The 18,562-nt window shown below is 38.8% G+C and overlaps 1 pseudogene; it reads right to left on the reverse strand.

The window, feature by feature from the left end:
• Positions 1-10,397: 10,397 nt before the first annotated feature.
• On the reverse strand, positions 10,398-17,764 carry LOC142619808 (cinnamoyl-CoA reductase 1-like; annotated as a pseudogene).
• Between the last annotated feature and the right edge of the window lie 798 nt (positions 17,765-18,562).

Here is an 18,562-nt window from a genome sequence, read left to right on the forward strand (position 1 = left end):
TGGATGTGGATGGATTAGAGGGTGACTCAAACCATGAAGATATAGGCAGTGCTGAAACCCCCCGTCCAATCAGTTATAGGTCCTGATGGCTTTAGGCAGTTTATTGTTCTTCTGTTGTGGACAGTAAACGACTTTCATTCTACCATCAAGAAAAAATACTTTGATACCCTTAGGGAAAAATACCAGATTCCCGTCGGCATCCCAATTCGTCTACCCTTCAAATTTGAAAAGTGCTACTACCAGGATGCTGAAGACGTCGGAATGTATTAGCATATGTTAAAAGCGAGACTTAGATTCTCTTTAAGTGCTCTTCATCGTCGTCTTCTTCAATACTTGGGACTGGTCGTCACCCAAATTTCTCAGAATGCTTGGAGAGTCTTCTTGGGCACGAAAGTCTTATATGGAGTCTTAACTAATGAGGCATGAAGGATGACGGTAGGAGGAGGGCTTACATCAAGCAACAGGCTGCTGCGCTAAAGAAACAGGAGGGAGGTGTTCCCTTAAGGGGCCGAGCCCATCCACAAAGAGGAAGCCTTCGAAAAAGGCTGACCGTCTGTCGAAGAAGCTTAAGGTGACGGCCAAGTTAGCTATAGGGGAGACTTCTGATGCAAGCAAGTTGCCTCCTTCGTTTGGTCCTGGGAAGGGGAAGGGCTTGATAACTAGTTGAGGTCCCATCATCATGGAATTCCCCATCCTCCTTCGTGAAGACCCAAAGTACGCCTTTAAATAACTTTCTTCCATTATTAAGGGCAATGACTATGAGGACCTAGGCAACCATGCCACTGAGGCTATGGGGGAGACGGGTCTTTTCAGTTTGGCATAGGTATATATCTGTCCTCCTTTCCATACGTCATGTTGTTCATTTTTTCTAACCCTTGTTTCTGATTTTTGCAAGGGGTGCTTATGATGAAGGGCCTAATGGACCGTTGCCTATCTCAGGAAATGGTGGTGGATTGTGTGAGGGTGAAGGAGGCAGAGTTGGGGGAGCTGAAGGCCTGGAAGGTTGTCCAGGAAAACAAGCCTGATTTGACGAAAAAACTCCTGGACAAGGCGGAGGTGCATATGGAGGCATCAAAAAAGTGCTTAAGGACAAGGAAGATGAAATCTCTAAGTCCAAGAAGTAGCTCCGTTAGGCTAAGGAGGATGTGATAAAGGAATACCGTGACTTCGACGCTCTTTTAACCAAGCTAGGCAGTTCCTTTGCCGACGGCGTCGATGACTGCCTCTGTTAGGTCAAGGCCTCCTTCTCGGATCTAGATCTATCCCATATCACTATTGATATTGAAGACCAGACCCCAGCCCGTCCTATAGACTCCGAAGGCACCAACAAGCTTTTTGTGGATGATTCCACTCCCTACCCTCAAGGTGACAAGAAGGCTGCTCCTTATAATGATCAGGCTAAACTCGTCGAGGAGGACTCCCGTTCACTTGAAGGGAACCAGATGGTTGAAGAGAAGGATGGAGAGACCTCGGCTAACTAGCAGTAGACTTTATTTTTTGTCCACTTATATTTTCTTAGTGTGAAAATCTTTTGTGAGGACAATATGTCTTGTTGTTTTCACTGTTGCCATTGTTTTTTGGGCTTCGTATGTAAATTTTACCCTTAGGCTTTTATCTACTACTTATATTTATAATTTTTTTTTTCTTCTTTTTCCTATCTTTGAGATGTGTTCTCGTTTGTCTACCTTGGAATTAGTATTTAGTATGTATCCGTCCCTTTGAGGACTTATTGAGACTTGGGTGTGCTTGGTCATTTTGGTACTTATGCTTAAATGCACCCATCCCTTTGAGGACCTCAATATTTTTGGGATGAAACTGTCCATTCATGAACTTAGTGTCCATAAAACTTATCCATTTGTAGATTTAGTACTCCTTCGTTTAAGGACTTGGTAACTTCTGACTATCCTTTAGGATGAACCCGTTTACTATTGGACTTAATAGTTTTAAATCACCACTTGAGATGAATATGTCCACTTATGGACTAATATCATCCACTTATGGAAATAATTTCAAATCACCTCTTGGGATGAGCCCGTCTACTTATGGACATTATGATTTCAAGTCTCCCTTGGGGATGAACCCGTCCACTTATGGATTTAATAATTTCAAGTCACCCATGATGAACCCGTCCACTTATGGACTTAATAATTTCAAGTTATCCCTTGGGATGAACCCATCTAATTATGGACTTAATAATTTCAAGTCACCCTTTGGGATGAACCCGTCCATTTATGGACTTAATAATTTCTTGTTGTGTAGACAGCACACATATGTCATATCTGAATAACTTCTCTTATTGTGATAAATATGAGCATATAAAAAATTGTTCTTGGAAAAATGAAAAACTGACCTTTGGACTTAAAAGTACTGTAGATAGTGAGAATTAACTAAAAGGAAATAAATTGGGAATGAGGAGTGTTGTTGTCCGCGTCGTTGTCTACTGGTAGTATTTCTTCAAGTGCTCTGTGTTCCATGGGTGGTGCAACTTCTGCTTGTCTAGCGTTTCTAGGTGGTAGGTGTCTTTCCTATGCCATGAAGCGATCCTGTAGGGTCCTTCCCAGTTAGGTCCTAGCTTTCCTTGGGAAGGGTCTCTCATGGTGCCTGTCACCTTTCTCAAGAAGAGATCTCCAACTTGGAAATCTCTGTCTCTGACCCTAGAGTTGTAGTGTTTGACCATGAGATCCTGGTACTGCACTAACCTTTGCTCAGCCGTTGCTCTAACCTCATCTACCAAGTCAACCTGTAGGCACATAGCTTCATCATTCTTACTTTCGTCATGGTTCTCTACCCTGTAGCTTATGAGTCTAACTTTAGCTGGGATAACGGCCTCGCATTTGTATGCTAGTCGAAACGATGTCTCTCTTGTAGGTGTTCTTGCCGTCGTCCTATATGCCCATAGGACGCTTCGCAGCTCTTTTGGACATATACCCTTTGCCTCCTCGAGCCGAATCTTGATAATTTTGAGCAATAATCGATTTGTGACCTTAACTTGTCCGTTGGCTTGAGGGTGGGCGGATAAGAAGTAGTGATTCTTGATCCTTAACTGTGAGCAAAAATCTTTGAACGAGTCATTGTCGAACTACTTCCCGTTGTCTGAGACCAGTACTCTAGGTATACCGTACCTGCAAATAATGTTCCTCCATACAAAGCTTCGTACGTTCTTCTCTATGATGGTGGCCAGGGCTTCGGCCCCTACCTATTTAGTGAAGTAATCTATGCTGACTACCAGAAACTTCAACTGTTTGATTTCTATTAGGAACATGCCCATGATATCCAACCCCTATTTAGCGAAAGGCCATGGGGTCGTCATTGGAATGAGCTCCTCTGCTGGTTATTTGATGAGGTTGTCATACCTCTGACACTTGTTGCAAGTTTTGACATATGCATGGGCATCTTTCAGCATGGTAGGCCAATAATATCTTGCCCATACCAGCTTGTGCACTAAAGACCATGATCTAGAATGGTTTCAACAGATTCCTTCGTGGACTTCTCTCATGACATAGTTTGCCTCCTCGGAACTAAGACACCTTAGGTATGGGTGGGAGAAGCCTCTTTTGTACAAGATGTCTTTGATTAGTACGAACACACCACCTGAACCTTTAATTTCCTTACAGCCTCCTTACCGTCAGGTAGCATGCCTTTTTTCAGGTAGGAGATTAATGGCATAGTCTAGTTGTTCTTGGAACCTATCTCTCGCACATTGACACCATCTATCAATGGTGAGATCTGGACAAAGGATAGTACCTGACTTGGGATGTGCATATGCTTTACTAATGCAGTCTTGACAAGATGGTCGGCTTGCTTGTTTTCCTCTCTTGGGATTTGAACAAACTTTACTTGAAGGCCGTTTGTTCTTTTTTTTCACTTGCTCTAGGTACTTTTTCATCCGTTCACCCTTGCACTCGTAGTTGCCGTTTACTTGACTTGTGACTACTTGAGAGTCATAATAGATGACCACATTTGTGGCTCCTGCTGCTTTGGCGAGATCTAGCCCTGCTACTAAAGCTTTGTACTCCGCTTCATTATTGGTTGTACGAAAATCGAGTTGGACCATGCATTCGATCTCGTCCCCTTCCAGGGAATGGAGTATTATACCAACTCTGCCTGCCTGTCTGTTGGATGACCCGTCCGTGTGGATACTCCATTAAGGTTGCGCTCTTGCCCCCTAGCCTTCCATGTTGGTGAATTTCGCGATGAAGTTAGTGACAACTTGCCCCTTCATGGCCATACGTGGGCGATACTGTACATCAAATTCACTCAACTTAATTGCCCATAGCATCATCTGTCCAGCGGCTTCAGGGTTGCTCATTACTCTCCATAGAGGCTTGTCTGTTAGGATGACCACAGTATAGGCCTGGAAGTATGGCTTGAGCTTACGAGCTGCAGTTACTAATGTGAAGGCGAGCTTCTCCATCGGGGGGTACCTCTCTTCTACACCTTAAAGGGCCCGGCTAGTGTAGTATATAGGCTTTTGTACCCTGTCTTCTTCTTTGACTAACGCTGCGTTGACAGTTGCTGGGGAGACGACTAGATAAAGAAATAATTTTTCCCCTAGTTTGGATGGAATCAAAAATGGCGGGGAGGACAGGTATGATTTTAGGTCTTTGAATGCCTGCTAACATTTAGCCATCCACCCGAAGGACTTCTTCAATGTGCGGAAGAAAGGCGGGCATTTAGCCGTTGCTCTTGAGATGAACCTATTTAGTGCGGCTACTTTGCCGTTGAATCTTTGTACTTCTTTGATGTTTGTTGGCGGTGTTATCTCCATTATTGCCAATATCTTGCTCGGTTTGACCTTAATACTTCTTTAGGATACCATGAACCCTAGGAATTTTTTGGCCATCACCCCAAATGCGCATTTGTTTGGCTTCAGCTTCATGTTGTAAGAGTGAACGGTATCAAAGGTTTCCTTAAGGTCGTCCAAATGATCGTCTTCTTGTTGGCTTTTTATCAACATGTCGTCCACGTAGACTTAGACGTTCCTCTCAATCTGATGTGCAAACATCTTGTTTATCAGCCTTTGATATGTGGCGCCCGCGTTCTTGAGTCTGAATGGAATTACTTTATAGTAGAAGAGACCCTGGTTGGTGAAGAATGAAGTCTTCTCTAGATCAGTTTCATCTAGCTTGATATGGTTGTAACCAGAAAACACGTCCATGAAGCTCAGCAACTGGTGTCTTACTATTGAATTCACTAAGATGTCAATCCGCGGAAGTGGGTAGTTGTCCTTAGGGCATGCCCTGTTCAGGTTCGTGAAGTCTATGCACATCCTCCAGTTCCCATTGGCCTTTTTGACCATCACTACATTGGCTAGCCAGTCGGGGTAGTATACTTCTTGTATAAACTCTGTTTCTTATAATTTGCGAATCTCTTCTGCTATGGCCTTGTCTCGTTCCTACGCGAACACCCGTTTCTTCTGACGGATGGGAGAAAAAGAGGGTGATACATTCAACTTGTGGACTATGACCAAAGGGTCAATCCTGGGCATGTCCTCGTGGCTCTAGGCAAAGACGTATTGGTTCTCCCTTAGAAACGCTGTGAGTGCCTGACGGACTGATTGGCTGGCAAGGGTGCCGATCCTGGTAGTTCACTTGGGTCTGGAGTCATCGAGGAGTATCTCCTCTAACCCCTCAACGGGTTCTGCCACTGTCCACTGTTCTTCTATACTTATAGTCTATAAATGATCATCTATCTCCAGCATGGCTATATAGCACTTGCGTGCAGCCACTTGGTCTCCTTGCACCTCTCTTACTCCGTACTCGGTGGGGAACTTGATCATCAGGTGGTAGGTTGAGCTTACTACCTTCCATGAATTGAGTGTAGGATGGCCTAGAATGGCATTGTAAGTGGACGGACAGTTGATAACCAGGAATGTGACGTCCTTGGTAACCTGTTGAAAGTAATCTCCAACCGTTACAGGCAAAGTGACCCCACCAAGGGGGTATACGCTTGTTCCTCCAAATCCAACAAGCGGTGTGTTAGTTAGAACCAACTGTTCTCTTTTAATCCTTATCTACTAGAACGCGGGGTAGTAGAGGATATCAGCAAAGCTCCCATTGTTAATAAGAACCCAGTTAGTGTTGTAGTCCCTCATTCGTATGCTAACAATGAGTGCATCGTAGTATGGGTGGTGGAGGTGTCGGGGGGCCTCCTCTGTGAACTCAACTATGGGGTTGTCGATTTGTGCCATTTTTAGGACGAAACCCTTAAGCTGGACGTTCTGGACCATCCTAAGGTAGGTTTTGCGCACCTTCCTGGATGAATAGGTAGTTGTGGTGCCCCCTACTATCATCCTTATGTCTCTTAGGGGTGGTTTAGGACGCTCATTTTCCCTCTGGACAGCCTACTCTTGCAGTGGTTCCATCCTTTCTTTGCTAACAAACCTCTGCAACTTTCCTTGCCTGATAAGGGCCTTTATATGCTATTTTAAGTCGTAGCATTTAGACGTATCATGACCGTGATCTCGGTGAAAACTGCAATACTTGTCTTTGGACCTTTTATTGGGGTCTCCCTTCAGCTTGCTAGGCCATGTCAGGACTGCTTCGTCCTTGATCTGCATCAGGACTTGGTCAATCGGGGCAGTCAACAAGGTGAAGCTTACAAACCTCCTAGTAGAGGGCTTAGAGCACCTATCCTCCCGTTGGTCTTCGGTCCTTGTGGTATTCCGTCCCTTGTCCTGCCTTGCATCTTCTTGTCTTTCCCTCTTCCTAGGCTATTCTTCTAGTTCTAGTAATGCGTCCTTCGCAGTCATGTACTTAGTAACTCTGTAAAGTACGTCCGACATGGTTTTTGGGTCGTTCTTGTACAAGAAGAACATAAATTTCCTCTTATGTAACCCAATGGTGAACGCAGTAACGAGAATCTTGTCGTCAACTTTGTCAATCGAGAGGGCCTTCTTGGGATTCTCCATCAATGTCGGCACCTAAAACTTCTAATGTGTTCAGATTAGCAATCATCCTAAGACAATGCTCCCTCACTGAACTTCCTGCAGCCATTTTGGTATTATAAATTTTCCTCATGGTTTTTTGCCTTGCAGAACGGCCTTGCTCACCAAACATCTCCTTCAGACTATGCATTATGTCTGAAGCAAGTTCTACATCCTGCATTTGATGCTGTAGAACATTTGAGATAGGTGCTAGGATGTAGCACTTGGCCATCTCATTAGATTTCTGCCAACGATCATATCGTTGTTTTTCCTCAAGAGGAGCATCTAATGAAGGAAATTTAGGACATGGTTGAGTAAGCACATATTTGTGCTCTTCAGCAGTAAGAACAATGTCCAAATTTCTTTTCCAATCAACATAGTTGGATCCAGTCAGTTTGTTTTGGTTAAGAATAGAAACAAGTGGGCTAAATGATGCCATGACAAAATCTAAAAATAATAAACATAAATATAATAAGTAAACTGGACATTATCAATTTAGCATATAAGCATATAATATGGAACCTGAATAAAACCATAAAATAACATATGCAACGACAACCCAATCTCATATTCAATATCCCTCAGCATAGAGTGAACATAAAATACTCTGATTGATTGAGAACTATTCTCATTATTAGTACTATCATGATAACTCTTATCATATACTAATAATATGTCGTTTTATATTTAGCCTCTAAATAATAATAGTAAGAACTCAGCATAAAGGATACTATAATACTTAGTCTAGTGTATACCATTGTCTAGAATTATGTGTAACCACATTTCATCCCTTTAACAGGCTTATTTTGTAGTACCATGATAAAACACCCTCCGCATGGAATGCAAAGCTCGAAGTTAAGACAAGGTGTTTATCAAACCACTATAAACCAGGAAATTCAATCTTGTAGGACCATGAAATAAATACTCTCCGCATGGAATGCTAAGGTCGAGGCAAAGACAAAGTATCTATTTCACACTACTATGAACCAACAATGGAGGCCGTGAGATCCAACCTTTGTATCTCTCTCCCACTAGATATTTTAAATTAAAAGTTTTTAAGGTCAAGAACTAGAATAATGCTAGACACGTTGAAAAATAATCCTAATCTAATTAGGAATAAATTTCATTAAACTAGCATTAACATATATAAATATATATAACGTAATAAAAATCTTTATTATATATAAAAATCCATATTATATTATATATAATATAATATACAAATTAATATATAAAATATATAATTATTACATTGTATATAAATATATATATATATATATATATATATATATATATATATATATATATATATATATATATATATTTATATATGCCATTGAATTGTCTTATTATATGTCACGGTGGGCCATCAAGAAATTGTACTTCAAGACAATTCATGAAATAGGCTTTGTCTCATTAAATGAAAGTAGATGCAATTCCCATTATAAATGAAAGAAACTGTGGGCCATCAACAATTCATTTGTCTTATTATAAATGAAAGTAGATGCATGAACCGTGGGCCATCAACAATTCCCATTAAACTTCGTCCAAAGACATGCAATTGAAGTCAAGCCGTGCAATTAAAGAAACCAAGTCAGGCCATAAAAATCCGGACCATGCAATAAGACTCCAATCCATGCATTCAAAGGTCAAACGGTGCATTAACAATTCAAACAAGTGCATAACTGCCAATCAATAACTACCATGACTAAATGCAATCCGTACATGACAATTACACAGATTCTACATGCAATCCGTTAACTTCCATTAATAGTTATTGAATCAATGTCCAATCCGTGCACATGTAGAACAATATATCACATATATTTATCAATGCACACAAGATTTATGGAACAATAGCGGAAGCAACAAACAAGGATCTATTTCATTCATGATTGATAACGTGCACAATGTAAATTTCAGAATTTAAGAACAAGATAGCATACCTTGGTGTGGAGAAATTCAAAACAAAGATTAGAAGCACTTGGGAACACTTTTAATCTTCACTCCAATTCCACTTTACGCCCAAGATGTGTGGTCTCTCAATCAGTTTTTCAAAGGGAGAATGAAAGTGTGTCTCACAATCTCTCACACACCATTTTTTTTCTTTTCTAATCTCATCTCATAAAAATTCTGTATGTTTCTCCCTTTATAACTAACTGATTATCTAATTGGGCTGGCCTATTGGGCCTTTCCAATTGGGCTTTAGTGTGTGGCTTGGAGTGGGACCAAAAGGGACCAATAAGACACTAGCTCCAATGGGTCTTGGGCTTTTCCATCAACTCTTGACAAGTCCAAAGTTACCATTAATTATATTTAATACCACTATATAAATATAATTGTACTCTAGGCCTTATTAATAAATTATATCCCAAGACTTTATTATACACGTAACCTCTTCATAAAATATTCGTAGTAACACAAAGTCATAAATGTAGACTGCCACTTTGTAAATTACTACATCTTATCCTTGAGTACTCGGTTTAATTCTTTAAAGTTATTCATTATATATTTATGAAATCCAATTTCATAAATATATACTTTAGTAATTTCTTACTAAAGTGGTTAGGCCTAACTCTCTGAAGAACTGAAACCATTAAACTTATCTCAAGGGAATATTTTATATCTCCATCAAGAGACTATGAATTCCATCTTGAGAATATATGTTCCATCAACACTAAATGTGGTTGCCCAACATACTGAGGTTTTGACCGTCACTTCAGATCTCACTCTTGATATATCAAAGCAACCTATACTTCATGATCAGGTCCATTATTTTCTCAAGATTAAGAGTTCATGCAAATAGAAGTCGTGAGATTTATTATTCATTTGACAGTCTTTAGGAGAATAATAAATCTCACAACGGTCCTGTTCAATATGTCTTAACTCTTAAAACATATCAACATATCAGCTAGAAGTCTCCACTTCCATGATCAAGACAAATCATCTTAGTTGACACGTTATAGTCTTCGTAAATAAAATGCCCAATTTCATCACCGACTATGAACTATAAATTCTGAGTTTACAAAGAACTTGTGATTTACATCTTCTGTGACTTTTCACATAAATCACATACAATGCATCTCATGGACTATATGATAATGTCCCATATTCATGTTACCATTATTTTAGATAATAATAAAATAATTTTATCAATCACAATATTAAGTCATACATAATGTCATACATAATATCATACATAGCATCATACAATATGATTTAAGGGTACAAATCCTAACAGAACCCAACATGTAGGGTTCCTTTTTACTCTGTATAAGAGATAGTAATCACTTATCCCAAAGGCTACCACATAAAAGAGAATAGTAAGAGTAAAATTTGGTATAACAGACTTAATGAAATAGTGATATGTACATCCAAACTCAGTTTTGCTTTGTCCTTAAATTAAGCCATAACTGCTGCCTTTATGAAACCTATACTTAGTTGGGAAGATAAAAATTACAGTCCAATGTTTTCAATCAATGAGTCCAGCCTTGCAATTGCTTTCAACTGAATCAGTTAAAGATACCTTCAATGGCCGGAAACTCCAACCCAATTTTTGCAGTTTCTCAGAGCTCACCCTTTCTTCTTCATGCACTTCAGTAAAGCTGCCAATACAAGCAAAGTCCAGAAACCATGAGTTGAGACAGCCTAATATGTTATATAAACAACTAGAGAAAGAAATATACAAAAGATGATTGTTGGTGCTTTATCCATAAATAGAAGCAACATTATAAAGAAATGGAAGAAAGAATTCTGTATTTGATTAATTAGTAAAAGGAAAGATACAAAGTATTATATATACAGAGTAAACACACCTATTAGACTTACTGCTACTAACAGAACAACAACTGACTCTACACGTGCACATATAGTAATAACTACCACTCCCACGTGCCATCACTTACAATCATTAAATCAAGCATCAAAAATTACAAGTCGTATTTACACAGTACAAGTACTATTTCAAGTCGTTTATGCAGAGATTTTGTTCTGATCAGACTCTAATGCTCTTGTAAACTCTGCTCTTGTTGCTTTTCTTGTGTTCATTACCATCTTCACTTTGATATTCCCCCTCAAGAGCAGAGGGTGTATGTATGTTTATCATTCTCAGCTTGTAAACAAGATTGGAAAATTGATTGTAACCCAAAGCTTTGGTAAGCATGTTTACTAATTGGCAATGAGTCCTAACATGATTCAACTTAATAACCCTTTCCAAAACCTTATCCCTGACCACATGACAATCTATCTCAATATGCTTTGTCCTCTCATGGAATACGGGGTTAGAATCAATATGCAGTGCTACCTGACTGTCACAAAACAGTAATGCCTCTCTATTATGTTTAACCCCAATGTCTTTGAGGAAATGTAAAATCCACACCAACTCACATGTGGCAACTGCCATGGTACTATACTTAGCTTCTGCTGAGGATCTTGAGACTGTAGATTGCTTCTTTGATTTCCAGGTCACCAAAGAGTCACCAATGAAGACACAATAACATATCATAGATTTTCTTGTGTCAGGACAAGAAGCCCAATCAACATCTGCAAATCCCTTCAAGTGTAAATCTGTTTTAGAGGAAAACATAAGACCTTTCCCTCGTTCATCTTTCAAGTATTGCAATACTATATAAGTTGCATCCAAATGTGGTTTTCTTGGTCTAGACATGTACTGACTAAGTCTGTGGACAACAAAAGTGATGTCTAATCTTGTGATTGTCAAATACAATAACCTGTCTACTAATCTTCTATAACTACTTGGATCTTTAAGTTCTTCTCCCTCCAACTTACTAAGTTTGAGATTTTGCTCCATAGGTGTCTTTGCTAGCTTACACCCAAGCATACCAGCATCATTAAGAACCTTAAGTGTGTACTTTCTTTGACAAAGTGCAATTCCTTTGTCTGATCTAGCAACATCCAGTCCAAGAAAGTACTTCAAGTCACCTAGGTCCTTTAGCTTAAACTTCTCATCTAGCAAAATCTTGAACCTGTCTATTTCAGCCTTATTATTACAAGCTATTAAGACATCATCCACATATACCAACAAAATCATATAAACATCACCTTGCCTTCTAGTAAACAAAGAATAATCAGCTTTGGATTGATTAAAACCAAGCTGAAGTAAAGTACCAGAAAACTTGGCAAACCATTGCCTAGAAGCTTGTTTAAGGCCATATAAAGACTTATATAGCTTGCAAACTACCTCCCCTTGGCTGTGAAACCCCTGTGGAAGAACCATATACACTTCCTCATCCAAATCACCATGAAGAAACGCATTATTCACATCCAATTGACTGAGAAACCAAACCTGAATTGCAGCCACAACAAGAAGTACCTTGACAGAAACCATTTTGGCCACAGGGGAAAAGGTCCCAAAATAATCCACACCCTCTTTTTGTGTAAATCCCTTAGCAACCAACAGTGCCTTGTACCTCTCAACTGAACCATCAGCCTTGTATTTAATTTTATAAACCCACTTACACTCAATAGGTTTCTTACCAGCAGGCAGAGGGGTCAATGTCCAAGTATTATTAGCCTCAAGTGCAGCTATTTTAGCAGCCATGGCCTCTTGCCATTTGGGGTCAGAAGCAGCTTGGAAAAAATAAGTTGGTTCAACAAGGGAAGAAATGGAGCAATAAAAAGATTTGTAAGAAGGAGAGAGATGGTGATAAGAAACATGAGATGAAAGAGGATGGGAAGTACCTGATCGAGGAGGAGTGGCAGCAAGGATAGTGGATACTTGGTTGCAGTGGTAAGCTTGTAAATAAGAAGGTGGTTTGACAGTCCTAGAAGACCTTCTAAGAGTACTAGGATCAATAACTAGATTAGGAGGTTCTGCAGGTACCTCATCAAGCAAATCATCATCAAGGGAATGATGAATATGAATGATTGATTCAAGAGGAACAGCAGATGAGGAAGAAGATTTGGATGAAAGAATAGGATCAAACATAGGATTAACAGTTGGAACATAGGGTAAGGGTAAAACAGAAGATTGGACAGAACCACAAGAATTTGAAACAAATGGAAAAACATGCTCGTGGAATATAACATCCCTATAAACAAAAACAGTATGAGACTCAAGGTCAAAGACTTTATAACCCTTAACATTGTAAGGAAAACCAAGAAAGACACATTTCCTTGCCCTTGGAGAGAATCTGGTTCTTGTATGAACAATGGTTGAGGCAAAACACAAACAACCAAAAACCTTAAGATAATTGTAATCTGGAACCTTGTGGAGAAGAAGTTCAAAAGGAGTTTTATCATGCAATAAAGGAGAAGGTAGCCTGTTAATAAGGTAGGCAGCATGTAGAACACAATCACCCTAAAACTTAAGAGGAACCTGGGATTGAATTTGTAAAGCTTTAGCTATTGAAAGAAGGTGCTGATGTTTCCTTTCCACAACAGAATTTTGTTGTGGAGTGTAAACACAGCTATACTTATGAATAATTCCATGAGAATTAAGAAAATCAAAAATATCAAATTCCTTAGCATTATCAGTCCTAATTGCTTTTATTTTTAGGCCAAATTGAGTATGAACCATAGTATAGAAAGAAGAGAATAATTGCCTAACTTCTGATTTAGACTTCATCAAGAATAACCTTGTAGCTCTTCTAGCATCATCTACAATAGTTAAAAAATACTTGAAGCCATCCAAAGTAGGAGTTGAATATGGTCTCCATACATCCATATGAACCAAATCAAATGCACAATTATTGATATTATTATGAAAAGGAAAAGGCAATCTCTTAAGTTTTACCATAGGACAGATTTGACAATTTTGATTACATGAATGTTTTAAAGAAGGAATTACATGACATAAAGCATTGAGTTTGATGTTAGAAGGGTGACCTAATCTGGCATGCCAGAGAGAAGAAGAAGAATGATCAACATGAGTGGAACTTGCTGCAATAAAAGGACTAAAAACATCACTAATGTTGTAAGCAGCTAAGAAGGTAGTAAGAGAAGAAGCAGAAGAATACTGAAGACTTTCAGACTGCAACAGATATAAACCACCAAGTGCCTTGCCTACCCCAATTGTTTTCCAAGAGTTAAGGTCTTGAACAAAATAATAAGCAGATAGGAAAGTAAGGCAATATGGCTGAGAATGAGTCAAAGTGATAATAGATAAGAGATTAAAGGTAAAAGAGGGAACACAAAGAACATTTTTTAGGATAAGGCAAGATGACAAAACAACAGTCCCAACATGAGTTACTTGTGTTGATTCCCTATTAGGCAATTGAACCAAAGACTGCCTAGTAGCAGTAATTGAAGTTAACAAGTCAACTAAATATACAAAATGGTCAATGGCACCAGTATCCAATACCTAAGTAGTAGGACTATAAGCTCTCCTATTAACGACATGTGCAACAAAAACACTATGAGAGAAATCAATACCTACCATTGCCACATTGGCAGTGTTGGAAGAAGAAGCTACATTAGCCATTGGTGCTTCTGATGTTGGAGTGGTTACTGTAAGAGAGGAATTGGAAGCACTTAACAAAGCCAATAGCTGCTGACACTGCTCAGGTGTAATGGCAGAAGGTTGATGCATTTGAGTAGCAAACTCTGAACTTGAACTTGAGGATACTTGGTGTGCCATAGAAGGCTTATTCTTGAATTTCAAACCCGGTGGAAACCCGTGCAACTTGTAGCATTTATCTATAGTATGACTAGTCTTACCACAATGAGTACATACAGGTCTCTCCTTAACTTTTCCACCATAATTAACAAGATTGGAACCATGATTAATATGATCAATTGGTACTTTAGTAGCTAATACAATAGAATCAAATTTAACACCTGAAGTATATGGGATTGATCTTTGTGTTTCTTCTTGAATTAGCAAAGAATAAACCTTGCTAAGAGATGGAATTGGATCCATAAGCAACACTTGGGTCCTAACTTGGGAGAAAGAATCATTTAATCCCATCAGAAATTTCATCACAGACTCTCTGATTTGTAAATCATTAAGCCTTTTGTTGATATTACAGACACACTTGCCACAAGTGCACGAAAGGAAAGGATTAAGATTCTGCAATTGATCCCAAAAAACCTTCAATTGGGTAAAGAAATCAGTAATGGACATCTCACCTTGATGTAATTTTGAAATTTCCTTTTGAAGATTGAAAACCTTTGGTCCATTGGTTTGGGAAAAACAATTCTTCAAGTCATTCTAGATTTTTAAGGCAGTGTCCTCATATATGATGCTTGTTTGAAGCTTTGGAGAAACAGAATTGGTCAACCAAGTCCCAACCATATTATCACACCTAATCCACGCTTGCACAGATAAAGGAGTAGACACCAATGGTGATGAGAGAGTTAAAGTCCCATTAATGAAACCTAATTTGTTCTTAGCGAGCAAAGCCTTCCTCACAGCTCTAGCCCAAGCTGAGTAGTTTTCTCCACCAGTTAAGGGCTGTGTGACAAGTACTAACCCTAGATTCTCAGCATGATGCAAGAACAGGGGATCATCCATTGGAGAATCTTGCGAAGAAGACGATGGATTCTTAGGTGCAGATCCATTGGTCGAACCATTTGTGGTTGTAGTAGTTGCAGCGGAAGCCATTATTGGCAAGAAAATGAAAATTTCTCAAAATAGAGTGTGTTTTCTCGAGAAAATTGAAGAAGAAATTGAGAAAATTGAAGAAAGAAAATGCAAAACACTAGAAAGATTTGAGAATTTACTTTGATACTATATTAAGAAATGGAAGAAAGAATTCTGTATTTGATTAATTAGTAAAAGGAAAGATACAAAGCATTATATATACAGAGTAAACATGCCTATTAGACTTACTGCTACTAACAAAACAACAACTAACTCTACATGTGCACATATAGTAATAACTACCTCTCCCATGTGCAATCACTTACAATCATTAAATCAAGCATCAAAAACTACAAGACGTATTTACACAGTACAAGTACTATTTCAAGTCGTTTATGTAGAGATTTTGTTCTGATTAGACTCCAATGCTCTTGTAAACTCTGCCCTTGTTGCTTCCTTGTGTTCATTACCATCTTCATTTTGATAAAGATCACCTTAGTAAATTAACTAGAATTGAAAGAGAAACTTACTTCTTAGGATAGTTATAGTTCGGGTATATAATTTTCAGTAAGTCAATCAGATCCCTTGCCTTAATTATGTGTGCTATGCATATATGTCTTCCTTCAGCCTTAGGCTTCTCATAAGCCAGGAGTAGTGCCTCAGCTACATCACATACGTCTACAATCCTTCAAAACTTGTTTTCTATTGATTCATAACCATCTGTGTGGTAATTTAGTGGTAGAAGATGGGACAAGTATACCCTTCATTACGAAAAAAGAAAAGAAAAAGAGAAGACATGCTTTGGAGAAAGACTAAACTCTGTAATATATTAATTAGTATCACTAGAGCCAATTGTTGCAAAGCAAGGCACAATAAGAGGTATTTTTGAGAGATAATTACAACATACTGCTAACCCCGCCACTCGAACCCTTTCCCCTTAGACCCCCAAGCACTTTGTACATGGGGAGGTGTTAATTCAGGTACAAGGCCTTTGGCGACACAATGAGAGGTATGGAAATATGAAAAAGAAGGAATTCTAGCAGTATGGACCTTAAACTAAATAGATAATTTTAGCATGAAACATAACTTAAGATATTAATAGTTTGCTTCATAAGTACATGCACAGTGTAAGATACACATTTCCACCTGAATATAGAGTTATAAGGTGATAAGTGTGTGTGTGTGTGTGTGTGTGTGTGTGTGTGTGTGTGTGTGTGTGTGTGTACATATATAAAGGCATGGAAGGATTAATGGAGATATTAGTGTTACAGGCAAACACCTTTCAGAAGTTTCAAGATAACCACACTACTTGCATTCACTATAGGCTGTAGAATTGGCCCTAAAATAAGGGAAGGACATACAGTTACAACATCAAGCCCACTTCTTTTTGCAAATTCCAAGGCCTCACTTTCTACTTCCGTTTTAGAAAAACAATACCACTTCTAGAAAAACTTAGAACTAGGTCATTCACTATACAAGTAGAAACAATTTAGCAGATCTATATTTCAGAATTGGTATGCTAGTAATGTCAATAAAATTTGTATTGGAGCCACAAAATCTATAAAAGAGAGTTACAAGCTTAACATACAATTGCATTTTCTAGTTAGTACCTTAATAGTTCAATAATATTCCTTATCAGACCAACATGTTTCATCAGTCACTTGATCCTTGGGCCAACTTGGATTCATGCCCATAGCAGCAAAAGAGGACACAACAACAACTCGCTTAACTTTTGCTTCAACACATGCTTTCAGTACGTTAAGTGTGCCCTTTACAGTAGGCTTAGTCACTTTTACCTTAAAAAAAATTTATATGATAAAAGTGTGAAAAGGAAAAAAAAATCTATGCATAATTTATTTACTACCTTAGGAAGGTAATATAATTATATTATTAAGGGCATTTTAGTAGATTACTATTTATTAATAGGTGTTAACATGTTTTAGTGTTGTGGACTTTTGGCCCACCTAAATTACTTGTATAGCACATATACTTGTATTACACTCTTACTTATACTGCACACATCTGCCTCCTATATAAAGGCATTCATGTATATTCTTTTACGGTGAAATACAATACTATTGAATTTAGTATTTCTAACATGGTATCAGAGCCACTGCTTTGACATTTTTTTAGCAGTCTTGTCTTTATTGGTGTTATTTCATTCTTAACATCACTTTTGTCATCACAGCAGCAGCCACAGCTTTTTGTTGTTGAACCTCCGACGTCTTCCAGCTATCGTCCTTGGGTTTCGGACCTATAGCCGTCGCCATTAAGGAGTTCCACACTGCAAAGACCATTGCTCTTTTCATCATCGCCACGAATATTTCTTCTATTAATTTTCTACAGGTACCATTGAGATCGTCTTGCGTCTATCTACACACTCATGGAAGCCTCGAAGCCATAGGAGACCGCACGCACCCCCAACGGCCGCTCAAAGGATCTGCGCTGTAGCTCACACACCCCACGCCCTATCAACTGCTCTAGGCTGACGTCACCCGTGACGTTAGCAATGCCACGTCAGCCCTAGCTTACATCAGCATTTAGTCATTTGCCGTCATCACCTCTGACCATTGACCGAGTGGACCGTTGACTTTGACTAGACCGTTGACTTTTCTCCAGAGTTAACTTTTTGTAGTCCAGGTTCTCCTTACCTAGTTTTTCGCGTAAACTTCATTTTTGTAATCTGTTTTTGCATATTGTGTTTCTAAATGGATAAAAATGATATTTTTCTTCCTCGCCCTATCAATACTATATTGGAGGGGAATAAAAATTACTTATCTTGGTCTCAAGCTATGTGCAGTTTTCTTAAGGGTTGCATGCTTTGTCAATATTGTATTAGTGCAATCACTATTCCTGTCAAGGGGGAAAGTGAAGAAGATGTTGTCTTCCTTAGTCGCATGATTGAATGAGATAGTTACAGCCACATGATCCTCACATGGATTCGGAACACTTCCATTTCCTTTATCTCCAATCTGTTGGGTAGCTTTGATGATGCAAAATCGGCATGGGATATGTTGGCCAAAAGATACTCTACTACTCACGGATCCATGAAATATCAGTTAGTGGTTGAATTGCATCAACTTAGGCAAGAACTA

This window comes from Castanea sativa, chromosome 1, assembly GCF_040712315.1.
Source record: "Castanea sativa cultivar Marrone di Chiusa Pesio chromosome 1, ASM4071231v1".
In the NCBI taxonomy this organism is placed as follows: Eukaryota; Viridiplantae; Streptophyta; class Magnoliopsida; order Fagales; family Fagaceae; genus Castanea; species Castanea sativa.